At 45.2% G+C, this 13,853-nt stretch overlaps 1 protein-coding gene across 1 annotated transcript in view; it reads left to right on the plus strand.

Moving 5' to 3' along the window:
* The window catches only part of AS3MT (arsenite methyltransferase), a 48,364-nt gene extending 37,927 nt beyond the window's left edge, over positions 1–10,437 (plus strand). Inside the window, exon 12 of the mRNA XM_054436840.2 lies at positions 9,846–10,437. The gene's annotated coding sequence lies outside the window, so the exon portion shown is untranslated. The remainder of the gene's footprint in view (positions 1–9,845) is intronic.
* Positions 10,438–13,853: the final 3,416 nt, after the last annotated feature.

Genomic DNA, 13,853 nt, shown 5'->3' on the forward strand with positions numbered 1-13,853 from the left:
GACTCACAATCCTAACAATTCCCTTCCACAATGGGAACATGGTGGCCCCACCTTCCATGTGGTAGGGCCATGCTGCAGTGCAATGCTCCAGGTGAGGGGGAAGATCAATTTAGAACCAAAATATTCTGCCTTAATACTACTTCATTGCCTCATATAGTAACATGATGCCTCATAAGCCAGAGAGAGTAAAAATGTAGACTGGCCAGTCAATGATGTTCTAGGCACGCTGTAATCCAGACTTGGGTCTGATAACTTTTTTTTTTTTTTTAGAAATGGGGTCTTGCTATCTTGTCTGGGCCAGACTTGAACTTCTGGGCTCAAGTGATCCTCCCATCTCAGCCTCCCAGGTAGCTGGGACTGCAGGCACATGCCAGTGAGCTCATCTCTAACTTTTAAACTAGGCCTAAAGCCACTAACATTTTTCTCATTGGTGGAGTGAAAAGTGATGCAGGAGACAGCAAGCAAGTATTCTTTTAGATCCGGCTCTGCCGCTGAACTAGTTATTTGGCCATAGGAACATCATTTGTCCACTTTGGGATTCACTTTCCCCATCTGTCGAGTGAAGGCATTGAACTTGGAAGACTCTCAAGTTCTCTTCCAGATGCAGAAACAGATTTATGGGTCTGGATTCTGTACAGGTCACAATGTTTTTTCCAATTTTTTACAATCAGTTGCCCACATTTATAAATCAGAAAATTCTGTATAAAATATGAATTTGGGCTGGGCACAGTGGCTGATGCCTGTAATCCCAACACTTTGGGAAGCCGAGGTGGGCGGATCAGGAGTTCGGAACTAGCCTGGCCAACATGGTGAAACCCGTCTCTACTAAAGATACAAAAATTAGCCAGGTGTGGTGGTGCATGCCTGGAGTCTCAGCTACTCAGGAAGCTGAGGCAGGAGAATCGCTTGAACCTGGGAGGCAGAGGTTGCAGTGAGCTGAGATCACACCACTGCACTCCAGCACTCCAGCCTGGGTGACGGAGCAAGGCTCCGTCTCAAAAAAAAAAAAAAAAAAAAAAAGTATATATATATATATATATATATATACATATATATATATATGAATGAATTTGGGGCTTCTTGAAAAATTGAAAATGCTGGCAACAGCAGCCCTACATTTCTGCGTAGTTATGATGGCCATGGCTGAGTAATGGGTTCCCCCTTAGACAGGGCATGTCCCTTTAGACAGTTTGCCACCATCCCCACCTCAAGTCAACTTCACTCACCCCTGTAGGCCTTTGAGTTTGTGGCCCTTTTTTAAGGATTAGAATTAGTACAGTTTCATCAATGTTACAAGTGAGGTTTTTTCTATCATACCTCAGATGATGGAAGTCAGTGACCTAATCTATGACACTAACATATATTTAATTCATTACAAGCAGTAGCCAAGAAGGGCACATGGAGCTTTGCAGGGATGATCGCAGGAGGACACCAGAGAGTGCTAGAGCTGCTTATGGTAATGTGACCTACAACTCAGAGCCTAATTGTGTCTGGTGAAGTGGCCTGGACAGTTTACTCTCTGTTCTCAGAGTTAACAAGCTCCCATCACATAACTTTCTTTGTGAATATTAAATGAGCCTACTCTGGAAAGCAAATGTCAAGTTGCCAGGGAGGAGAGGTTTGCACAGCAAGTGCAGAATGACTCGTGTGGCTTTTAGGCTTTGTAGTTAATCTTTTATTAACTGTCCTTATTTTCTTTTTAAAATTAACCTTATTATTCCTTTCAACTGGATCTAACTAAGGAAATGCTATGAAGGAGGTATTTTTATTTTCGTTTTTAAATAATGTAGCAGGAGCCCATGAAGCCAGTGCAACCCTTTAAAGATGGTGATTTCTCATGGTTATGAGGAAGATTCATTGGTTTGTGTGTGATAAAAACCAGCCAAATACCCCACGTTGTTTCTTTACTAAACTCCCTTATGCCTCCCTCACAATGCTGATTTTTCTAATTTTACAGAAAACTGAGGCTGAGTATATTCAAATGGCTTAAATGATGGGATCACTTTTTTTTTTGAGACGGAGTCTCGCTCTGTTACCCAGGCTGGAGTGCTGGAGAGTGCAGTGGCGCGATCCCAGCTCACTGCAAGCTCCGCCTCCCGGGCTCACGCCATTCTCCTGCCTCAGCCTCTCCGAGTAGCTGGGATTACAGGCGCCCGCCACCACGCCCGGCTAATTTTTTATATTTTTACTAGAGATGGGGTTTCACCGCGGTCTCCATCTCCTGACCTCGTGATCCGCCCTCCTCGGCCTCCCAAAGTGCTGGGATTACAAGCATGAGCCACCGCGCCCAGCCGGGATCACTTTTTTTGTTTGTTTTTGAGACAGGGTCTTGCTCTGTCACCGAGGCTGGAGTGCAGTGGGGCGATCTGGGCTTACTGCAACCTCTGCCTCTTGGGCTCAAGCGATCCTCCCATCTCAGCCTTCCGAGTAGCAGGGACTACAGGCATGCGCCACCATCACAGAACTAATTTTTGTATTTTTTGTGGAGATAGGGTCTTCCTATGGTGCGCAGGCTGGTCTGGAACTCTTGGGCTCAAGCGATCCACTTGCCTCGGCCTCCCAAAGTGTGGGGATTACAGGCATGAGCCACCGTGCCTGGCTAGGATTACATTCTAATAAATGTTAGAACAAAGGCCAGAACTTGTTCTGACTCCTATACCATTGTATTATATGGTTTATCCTTGCTTTCCTTTAGGGAATTCCTAAATTTAAGAATATAGCAACTAAAAAGGGAAATGATTACTATAAAGTAAGGATAGTGGCCAGGGGTGCGGTAGCTCACACCTGTAATCCCAGAACTTTGGGAGACTGAGGCAGGCAGATCACTCGAGGTAAGGAGTTCGAGACCAGCCTGTCCAACATGGCGAAATACATAAAAGTGCATAAAACATAAATGTACGGTATAATAGCTGACCACATAATATATCGTCTAAAACAGAACTCCTTTGAAAATGAAAAAGGTTACTATTAATATTTAACCTGGCTGGGCACGGTGGCTCACGCCTGTAATCCCAGCACTTTAGGAGGCCAAGGCAGGTGGATTACCTGAGGTAAGGAGTTGGAGACCAGTCTGGCCAACATGGTGAAACCATGTCTCTACTAAAAATACAAAAATTAGCTGGGTGTGGTGGTGTGCACCTGTAATTCCAGATACTCAGGCGGCTGAGGTGGGAGAATTGCTTGAACCCAGGAGGTAGAGGTTGCAGTGAGTCAAGATTGCACCACTGCCCTCCAGCCTAGGCAACAGAGCAAGAATCTGTCTAAAAAAAAAAAAAAGTAAGGATAGTGGATATATCTGGAGTGGAGGGAGAGGTGTGTGGTCTAGTGGTCTAGAGGGGATATATAGAGGTTTTCTTGACTAGGGGGTGGTCACCTTTACCACGATAATTATCAAGTGAACAACATAGTCTGCCTGGGGCTGTCCCAGTTTAAGCCTCAAACCAAGTTAATTTCTTTTTTTTTTTTTTGACACGGAGTCTTGCTCTGTCACCGAGGCTGGACTGCAGTGGCGCGATCTCAGCTCACTGCAACCTCTGCCTCCTGGATTCCAGTGATTCTCCTGCCTCTGCCTCCCAAGCAGCTGAGATTACAGGCGCCCTCCACCACACCCAACTAATTTTATATTTTTAGTAGAGACATGGTTTCACCATGTTGGCCAGACTGGTCTCGAACTCCTTACCTCGGGTAATCTACCTGCCTTGGCCTCCCAAAGTGCTGGGATTACAGGTGTGAGCCACCGTGCCTAGCCAGGTTAAATATTAATAGTAACCTTTTTTCATTTTCAAAGGGGTTCTGTTTTAGACAATATATTATGTGGTCAGCTATTATACCGTACATTTATGTTTTATGCACTTTTATGTATTTATTTTATGTCAAAAATGTTTTTAAGTTAAAAAAATTAGTATCAGGAAGTCTGGCCTATGATCAGGAGTCCAGGCCAACCTGGGAAACCACGGATTTGCTTTAAGATTCAAGATTACTACAAAGACCACAGCAATAGTATCGCCAATCCAGGTGCGGACTTCCTGAACAGAGGCTGTGATGCCCCACCTTGGTTTTCTTCTGGCTCCTGTGACGTGAGATAGTTGTCTTTGTTTCTTTGTCCTGCATATGGCTGGAGAAGTGGCATAGCTCTTAGTTCTTTTTTTTTTTTTTTTTTTGAGACGGAGTCTCGCTCTGTCGCCCAGGCTGGAGTGCAGTGGCTCAATCTCGGCTCACTGCAAGCTCCGCCTCCCGGGTTCACGCCATTCTCCTGCCTCAGCCTCCTGAGTAGCTGGGACTACAGGCGCCCGCCACTGCACCCGGCTAATTTTTTGTATTTTTAGTAGAGACGGGGTTTCACCGTGGTCTCGATCTCCTGACCTCGTGATCCACCCGCCTCGGCCTCCCAAAGTGCTGGGATTACAGGCTTGAGCCACCGCGCCCGGCCAGCTCTTAGTTCTAATTGTGAAGGTCAGTCTAAGATAATATATGAGAAACTGCGTTGTAAACAGTTTAGGTTTTTTCTACTTTGAGTGGCAGGAGTTTCCTAAATTCCTAGATCGGCAGGACCTCAACATCATTGCAGTGCTACCTGTCAGGTTAATCTTCCTGTAATACAGCCTTTCTACTTAAAACTTTTTACTATAACTCCTGGATACCTACAGAATGAAATCTAAAGTCCTAAACCTGGCATTCAGCGCACCACAAACTGGCACCCAACCAAGTTTCCAACACTATTCCTGCTGTTCCTCTTCATTGGCTATTGAACCACATTCAACCATGTAGTGTTCCAAAAATGCTGTTCCCTTTCCAACCTCACCTCATACTTTTCTTTCCAGTAGAATGCCTTCTTCTTTCTTATTTTATTTTATTTTATTTTATTTTTACGGAGTCTTGCTCTTTTGCCCAGGCTGGAGTGCAGTGGCATGATCTTGGCTCACTGCAAACTTCTGCCTCCCGGGATTGATTCTCCTGCCTCAGCCTCCCAACTAGCTGGGATTACAGGCACCTACCACCACGCCTAGCTAATTTTTGTATTTTTATTAGAGATGGGGTTTCATCATGTTGGCCAGGCTGGTCTTGAACTCTTGACCTCAAGTGACCCACCCGCCTCAGCCTCTCAAAGTGCTGGGATTGCAGGCGCGAGCCACCTTGCCCGGCTTCTTTTTTATCTTTCAATCCCTTTGGTGGGGACCGAATGTCCGTGTCCTCCCAAAATTCATACATTGAAGCTCACAAGGTGACTGTATTTGAAGATGGAACCTCTAAGGAAGTACTTAAGGTGAACATAGGTCATCAGGGTGGGGCCCTGATCCAGGCACCTAGTGTCCTTACAAGAAGAGACACCTAGGCCAGGCGCAATGGCTCACGCCTGTAATCCTAGCACTTTGGGAGGCCGAGGTGGGCGGATCATGAGGTCAGGAGATCAAGACCATCTTGGCTAACACGGTGAAACCCCGTCTCTACTAAAAAAAATACAAAAAATTAGCCGGTCGTGGTGGCGGGCACCTGTAATCCCAGCTACTTGGGAGGCTGAGGCAGGAGAATGGCGTGAACCCAGGAGGTGGAGCTTGCAGTGAGCCAAGATCGTGCCACTGCAGTCCAGCCTGGGCGACAGAGCAAGACTCTGTCTCAAAAAAAAAAAAAAGGGACACCAGAGAGCTGGCTCTCTCCGTGCACACAGAGAGGAAAGTCCATATGAGGACAAAGTGGCTGTCTGCAAGCCAGGAAGAGAGGCTTCCCTGGAAACTCACCCTGTTGGACCTTGATCTGGAACTTTTAGCCTCCAGAACAGTGTCGTGTCCATTGTATAGGCCAACCCACCTGTTATGGTTTTTTTTTTTTTTTTTTTTTTTTGAGAGACGGAGTCTCACTCTGTTGCCCAAGCTGGAATGCAGCGGCACAATCTTGGCTCACTGCAATCTCCGCTCACTGCAATCTCCGCCTCCTGGTTCTAGCAATTCTCCTGCCTCAGCCTCCCAAGTAGCTGGGACTACAGGCACACACCGCCACGCCTGGCTAATTTTTTGTATTTTAGTAGAGACTTGGTTTCACTGTGTTGCCCAATCTGGTCTCAAACTCCTAAGCTCAGGCAATCCACCTGCCTTGGCCTCCCAAAGTGCTAGGATTACACGCGTGAGCCACCACGCCCAGCCCTGTTATTGTTAATACTGAGTGTCAACTTGACTGAAGGATGCAAAGTATTGTTCCTGGGTGGGTCTGTGAGGGTGTTGCCAAAGGAGATTAACATTTGAGTCAGTGGGCTGGGGAAGGCAGACCCACCCTTAATCTGGTGGCCACAATCTAATCAGTTGCCAGCGAATATAAAGCAGGCAGAAAAACATGAAAATGTGAGACTGGCCTAGCCTCCCAGCCTACCTCTTTCTCCTGTGCTGGATGCTTCCTGCCTTCCAACATTGGACTCCAAGTTCTTCAATTTGGAGATTCAGATTGGGTCTCCTCGCTTCTCAAGCTTGCAGACAGCCTATTGTGGGACCTTGTGATCGTTTAAGTTAATACTTAATAAACTCCTTTATATATATTATATATATATATAAACGCTATATATATTATATATATATAAAGGCTATATATATATAATATATATAAAGGCTATATATATTATATATATAAAGGCTATATATATTATATATATAAAGGCTATATATATAATATATATATAAAGGCTATATATATAATATATATAAAGGCTATATATATAATATATATAAAGGCTATATATATAAAATATATATATAAAGGCTATATATAAAATATATATATAAAGGCTATATATATATAATATATATATAAAGGCTATATATATAATATATATGAAGGCTATATATATATATATATAATATATATATATATATTAGTTCTGTCCCTCTAGGGAACCCTGACTGATACACTGTCTATGGTATTTTGTTACGGCACCGCGACCACACTAAGACACTAAGACACTAAGACACTAAGACACCCTTTTTGGAATAGCTCTGACACGGCATATACCTAGAACTTCTATTCCTCAAAGTTCTTCAACCCTTCCACTTTATTTTACTTCTTTTTAAGACATTTGATGTTCTATCTTTTATTATGTAGTTATTTATGTATACATTTGCTAACTTCCTTGCTAGTAAGTTTTTGGGGTAACACCTGATTCCATATTGCAGCTCTGCAATGCCTAGTACACGTTTTGGAAGTTATTAAATATACAATATATATTAGTTGATAAATTTATAAATAAAAGGGGAAAACTAAATGAGGTGAGAAAACACAAACTTTTTATTTAAAATTTAAAGAGGACATAGAAAATTGAGGCAATGTATTACTAAAGGGGAACAAATAAGTTAAATCTTCAGTTTAGTGATATTTAAAATAAATAGGTTCCTGCCAGCAAAGGTGTTAAAATATAAAAAAAAATAGGTATCTCAGAGGAACTAAAAATAGGGGCGGTTTTGTTTATTTTGTTTCTCCCACTGACATGTTTTGTCTTTGCATGGGGGGATTTGACTTATTGGAGTAGAATTTTAGCCCAGCTTCAGAGGCTGTGGAGAAAAGACCACGGGAATGAGCTCAGCTGGTATGGGAAAGCTGATATTTTATGACTAGTCATAAATGGAAGCTCTGGTGTCAGCGCTCTGCAGGTCTGAGTCTTATGGGAGGGCTCAGAATTGGACATTCAGGACCTATTTGTTTTCCTGGCATCCTATTCCTAGTTACCATCCTCCTGTCAGAGTCTTCTTTATTTCCCACCTGTTTCTCACTTCCCAAATGTAATTTTAAATTAGTCTTTTGAATAGGTAAGATTCATATGGTTCAACATTTTAAAACTATAGAAGTGAACTGTTTCCCTAAAAGCATGACCTGGGTTGAGTGTTTTAGTCACAGTGATAAGGATAACCAAGCTCAGAGCCTTGCTTACACCCTTGTCCACAGCTGAGCTGGAGGCTGGAAGAACCAGGCATAAAGAGCGTTCTAGAAGATTCTAGAAAATCCCACAGTGGCAGGGCTTGGCAGTCAGAGAGCAGGGGTGCTGGAGTAGGGCAAACAGTGGACTTTTAGTAGCAGAACTGTTCTCTGAGTAGCCCAGTAGGGTCAAGGGGGCAGTAGAGAAAGGGAGGGAGTGCCAGCTCAGAGCACAGAAGACCTCCCATGTGGGCACCTGACAGCCCCATTCCCAGGAACAGCGGCACCCAAGGAGCGTGGGGGGCCCTTCTCAAAGAAGGACGCTTTTCCCACAACTCCATGAAAAAGCCACATTTTTCTCTCCTTCTACCTAGTAACAATGTTCAGAAAATATTTAGCAAAAGGAGGAAAATGGGAAAGCCCTAAATAGGAGGCCTGAAAACTCCTCTTGAAATGGTAAATGGTGTTGCAGATTTTATTTTACTTTTTTTTTTTAACTGTTGTGAAAAAATCTTAGCTAAAAGGGTTCTATGTATTTGAGGAAGTGGATAGTGTTGCTTTAGAGAAATCCCTCTCAGGGTGAACAGATTTGATAGATTTGACTCTATGGAAAGTGTGGTTAACTCCAGCATTTTCCTAGTTCCTGTTTTTCCTCAGATCTTGTGGGGTTGTTTGTTTCAGACAGAGTCTTACTGTCACCCAGGCTGGAGTACAGTGGCGCCATCTCGGCTCACTGCAATCTCCGCCTCCCGGGTTCAAGCGATTCTCCTGCCTCAGCCTCCCGAGTAGCTGGGATTACAGGCGCCCACCACCACACCCAGCTAATTTTAGTATTTTTAGTAGAGACGGGGTTTCACCATGTTGGCCAGACTGTTCTTGAATTCCTGGCCTCAGGTGATCTGCCTGCCTCAGCTTCCCAAAGTGCTGGGATTACAGGCGTGAACCATCATGCCCAGCCCCCCCTTTTTTTTTTGAGATAGGGTCTCATTCTGTCACCCAGGCTGGAATGCAGTGGCATGATCACAGCTCACTGTAGCCTTGAACTCCTGGGCTCAAGTGATCCTGCCACGTCAGCCTCCTGAGTACTTGGGACTACAGGAACATGCCACCATGCCCAGCTAATATTTCATTTTATTTTTGGTAGACAGTGTCTTACTATGTTGCCCAGGCTAGTCTTGAACTCCTGGGCTCAAGTTATCCTCCTGCCTCAGCCTCCCAAAGTCGTGGGATTACAGGAATGAGCCACCATGGCCAGCCAAGATCTTGTGTTTTGGTGTGATTAAAATGTCGTTGTTGGAGCCTGGTGCATTAGCTTGTGCCTATAGCTTCAGCTACTCAGGAGGCTGAGGAAGTAAGATTGCTTGAGTTTGAGCCCAGGAGTTTGAGGCTGCGGTGAGCTATGATTGTACCACTGCACTCCAGTCTGGGCAACAGAGTGAGGCCCTGTTCCCTAAAAAGAAAAAAGAAATGATACCGTTGAAGCAATAAATACGAATATTTTTTATAAGTAGGCAATTTTTGGAAAAAAGAAAAGCTTCTCTATAAAATCAGCTTTATGTTCAGCAACAAAACGTGTAGAATGACATTTAGTATTTTACTTGCCATCTTTAAGAAAATCAAACTTATCAAACTTTAAAAGACTTTTAGGTCTGGATGCAATGCCTTCCAAATCCTGTCCTGTGAACCTACAGACTTGGGAGCTTATCTTTTGCAGATGAGAAAATTGAAGTCACCTTTCCCTTTTAGTATCTAGTGAAGGATTCTGGAAAGAGAGGGTTAGTTAGGGAAGGTATGTGGTTCTAGCTTTATCTAAATGACTTGCCCAAGGTCAGACCATCAGAACTTAAATAGGATTGGGCAGCAGCAGCAGCCATTTAGCAATCTTGGGCCTTTTGTCCCCCTTTATGGAGGTAAAACATCATAATTCAAGAGTCTCATTTTTGTTTTTCTTCCAGATTTCAGAAGAGATCCCTAGAGGCAGGTGTTGACCTTGCCCTCCATTTAAACAAACGGACAGGCTGGGAAGCCCCTGGAAGTCACCATAAGCCTGCTCTATAGCAGGTCGTCACTAAAGAGAGGGTAATGGCCGGGCATGGTGGTTCACGCCTGTAATCCCAGCACTTTGGGAAGCAGAGGCAGGCGGATCACCTGAGGTCAGGAGTTAGAGACCAGCCTGCCCAACATGGCAAAACCCCGTCTCTACTAAAAGTACAAAAAATTAGCCGGGCGTGGTGGCAGGTGCCTGTAATCTCAGCTACTTGGGAGGCTGAGGCAGGAGAATTGCTTGAACCTGGGAGGCAGAGCTTGCAGTGAGCTGAGATCATGCCACTGCACTGCACTTTAGCCTGGGCGACAAGAGCGAAACTCCTTCTCAAAAAAAAAAAAAAAAGAGAGAGAGAAACTACTGAAGCCAAAAAGCCTCCAAACTTGAAGATTCCTTTTGCTAAGGAACAATTACTTGGCTTAGGCATCTAGATTGCTCTGTGTGTCTTGAGTATACATGAAGAGTATAATCCCCTACCAACCACCCAGGATCATTCAGCAACCCTCTGTGTGAAGTTTTTTTTTTTTTTTTTTTTTTTTTTTTTTTTTTTTTTTAATATTGTAAGTTGCCTGGGTGTCCTTTCTGACCTTTTTTTCTATGAAGTCCTGAATTTCTAACTTGCTTCTAAATTGCTGAATGTCACATTTTCCTGTTGTAGCTTTCTCTGAAATGCACAGGAAATGTCTGTAGTGTTGGCAAGCTCCTCCTCCCCCCACTTCACTCCTATTCCACACATGTACTTTCAGCATTTGAGAGCCTGTCTTCTCTCTTAGCTCCCTCAAAAACATTTGTAGTATTTCCACTTTTTATGAAGTTAAAATGGTTTATTTTCAATCCACTGAGTTAGAAGGATCATGTCTATCCTTAACCTTTGCCAAATATCCTTAAAAATCATTTTTTTCTTTGGAAACTTTCATAATGCCATTCTTATAAATGCATGCCAAGCCTGAGCCTGTGGGTGGTTTTCTTCATCTGAACTTACTTTTCAAATATAGCAGTATGAGACTTGGGGGTAGGGGAAGCAGCATTAGAAATGGAAGGGCTGGAAACTAGATTCAGGACATTGTTTAAAATAATTAGAATAAATACTTTCATTTATTTAACATTCTACATATATTGTTTTGAATATCTATCATTGGCCAGGCCTGGTGGCTCATACATGAAATCCCAGCACTTTGGGAGGCCAAGGAAGGAGGATCTCTTGAGGCAAGAGGTTTGAGACCAGCCTGGGAACATAGCAAAACCCCGTCTCTACTAAAAATAAAAAAAAGAATTAGGCAGATGTGGTGGCATGTGCCGGTAGTCCCAGCTACTTGGGAGGCTGAGCCCAGGAAGTGGAGACTGCAGTGAGCCATGATTGTGCCACTCACTCCAGCCTGGATGACAGAGTGAGACCCTGTTTTGTTTGTTTGTTTGTTTTAAAAAAAGAATAAAGAATATCTAGGGCCAGGCGTGGCCCTAGAAATCCAAGCACTTTGGGAGGCCCAAGTGGGTGGATCACCTGAGGTCCGGAGTTTGAGACCAGCCTAGCCAACATATAGTGATACCCTGTCTCTACTAAAAATACAAAAATTAGCTGGGCGAAGTGGTGCATGCCTGTAGTCCCAGCTACTTGGGAAGCTGAGGCAAGAGAGAATCCTTTGAACCTAGGAGGCAGAGGTTGCAGTGAGCCGAGATCGCACCACTGCACTCCAGCCTGGGTGACAGAATGAGACTCTGTCTCTCTCTCTCTCTCTCTCAAAAAAAAAAAAAAAAAATATATATATATATATATATAATATATATATGTATCTAATATACATCTATCTATCTATAGATCTACTTTTCTTCTAGGCCCCTGTGATACAGCAGTGAACAAACAGACACACTTTCTGCCCTCAGGGAGCTTAAGTTCTAGTGGAAGAAGACAGATAACAAACCAAATCAATAATTTACATAATGTATTAGAAAGTGATCTTTGCTTTCAAGAAAAATAAAGTAGACGCGGCACAGAGGGAGTGTTTTCCGCAAGTTTAAAATCAGATGGCTTTTGAGCAAAGCACTAAAGGAGGTGAACAACAAGGCTATGCTGACACCTGGGGGAAGAGAGTCCCACGCCCAGGAAACAAACAGCAAGTGCAAAGGCTCGCAAGGGAAAATCCCTGGAGTGATGGAGAAACAGCTTGGAGAGAAATTAATTTGGCTTATTATCAGTCTCCTTCCACTAGGAGAGCAGCAGGTAATGAGGTCCGAGAAGTAACGGGAGGTAGCAGACCTTCGAGCCTAGTAGGATGTTGTAGGTACTTTGGCTTTCTCTAGGATGAGATGGGAAGCCAATGGAGGCGTTTCAGCCAAGGGAGCAACAGAATCTCATGGACAAGATCACTTGCTGCTGGGTTGAGAAGGGAAAGGAACAGGTGTCGATGAGGAAAGATCAGTTAGGAGGCCACTGCAATCATTCCAGAAATTACTCATACCAGAAATTAATCAGAGACGTTTGATGCATTTACAAAAGCGGTGGTCGGGTGGGGGGGGGGGGGCGCGGAATGTGCTTGTAGAATACAAAAGAGGTAGAGAAACATTAAACATTTTGAATGTTTTAAGTTTCTTTTCTTTCTTTTTTTTTTTTTGATACGGAGTCTCGCTCTGTCACCCAGGCTGGAGTGCAGTGGCGCGATCTCGGCTCACTGCAGCTCCGCCTCCCGGGTTCACGCCATTCTCCTGCCTCAGCCTCTCCGAGTAGCTGGGACTACAGGCGCCCGCCACCACGCCGGTTAATTTTTTGTATTTTTAGTAGAGACGGGGTCTCACCGTGGTCTCGATCTCCTGACCTCATGCTCCGCCCGCCTCGGCCTCCCAAAGTACTGGGATTACAAGCGTGAGCCACCACGTCCGGCCTGAATGTTTTAAGTTTCAAGGAAAAGACCAATTTGGCAGCTACTCTGCTACCTCGTCACCTCCAGGTGACGTTGGGAGTACTGGGGAGCTAGGTTTCCAGAACTTTTTGCTCTTGAGTGACCTAAGACCCTAGCAGAGTTTGGTCAGTGTGATTCAGAATGAGCCTCTGTGGGTCTGTTTAGGATGCTTGCCCCCTCCCACTTCCTTAACTTGCCTGAGTTCCTGTTGGGAATACAGATTCGGGGCCCTTCCCACTCTGTAAATATGCGAAAAGGTCTAGGAAGTATATACTCCTAGCAATAATATGTAGGGGTTCTATGACTAGGAAATTTGGGGAACTGTCTCCCTGACCGCTCCATCCGTAACTTCTGCACACCTTTTGGGGTACGCCGCGGACCTGGAAAGCGTTGCAGGGCGCTCATGCGGCCCGCAGGTGGCGCCACGTGATCGCGAGCCGCAGAGAGTGCGTACCCTAGGAGTCTCGAGGCGCCAGGACTGCTGGTCGGCAGCTGTGCCGGGGCCACCGACGCCGCTTACCCCGGCGGAGCGCCGCGCAGGTGGAGTTGGGGAGAGCGGCCAGTGCCCCGGCTTTTTAGGCTGTGTGCATCCCAAGCTGTCTCTAGTTGGCTTCTCGGGCGTCCGGGGCAGGAGGGCGCGCGGCTTTGTGCCCACGAATTGAGAACTGGAAAGCCAGTAACCGGTGCACCGGGAACCTGCCGCCTTGCGCCGCAGGGCTTTAGTCCAAACCCGGCGGGTCCAGGCTCCGGGATCTACTACAGGGCCCCCCGGGGAGCGCGGGCCCCAGGGACGGCTCCTTCCCATTGGCAGCAGGACGGATGCCACGCCCCTTTTCCTTCAGCTCTCATCTTTGACTGGCTCTCGAGTCCCAGATGGCCACGCCCCCTCCCCTCGCACATACACAAGAGTCACGCGCCTTTCAGTTGGAAACTTGGCGTGCAGACTCGGACAGTGGCTCTCGTCGCCCCACCCACTTACCTTGCCATTGGTCCGCGGAGCGGCACACGGTCACGCCCCCATTCCA

This window comes from Pongo pygmaeus, chromosome 8 (assembly GCF_028885625.2).
Source record: "Pongo pygmaeus isolate AG05252 chromosome 8, NHGRI_mPonPyg2-v2.0_pri, whole genome shotgun sequence".
Taxonomy (NCBI): Eukaryota; Metazoa; Chordata; class Mammalia; order Primates; family Hominidae; genus Pongo; species Pongo pygmaeus.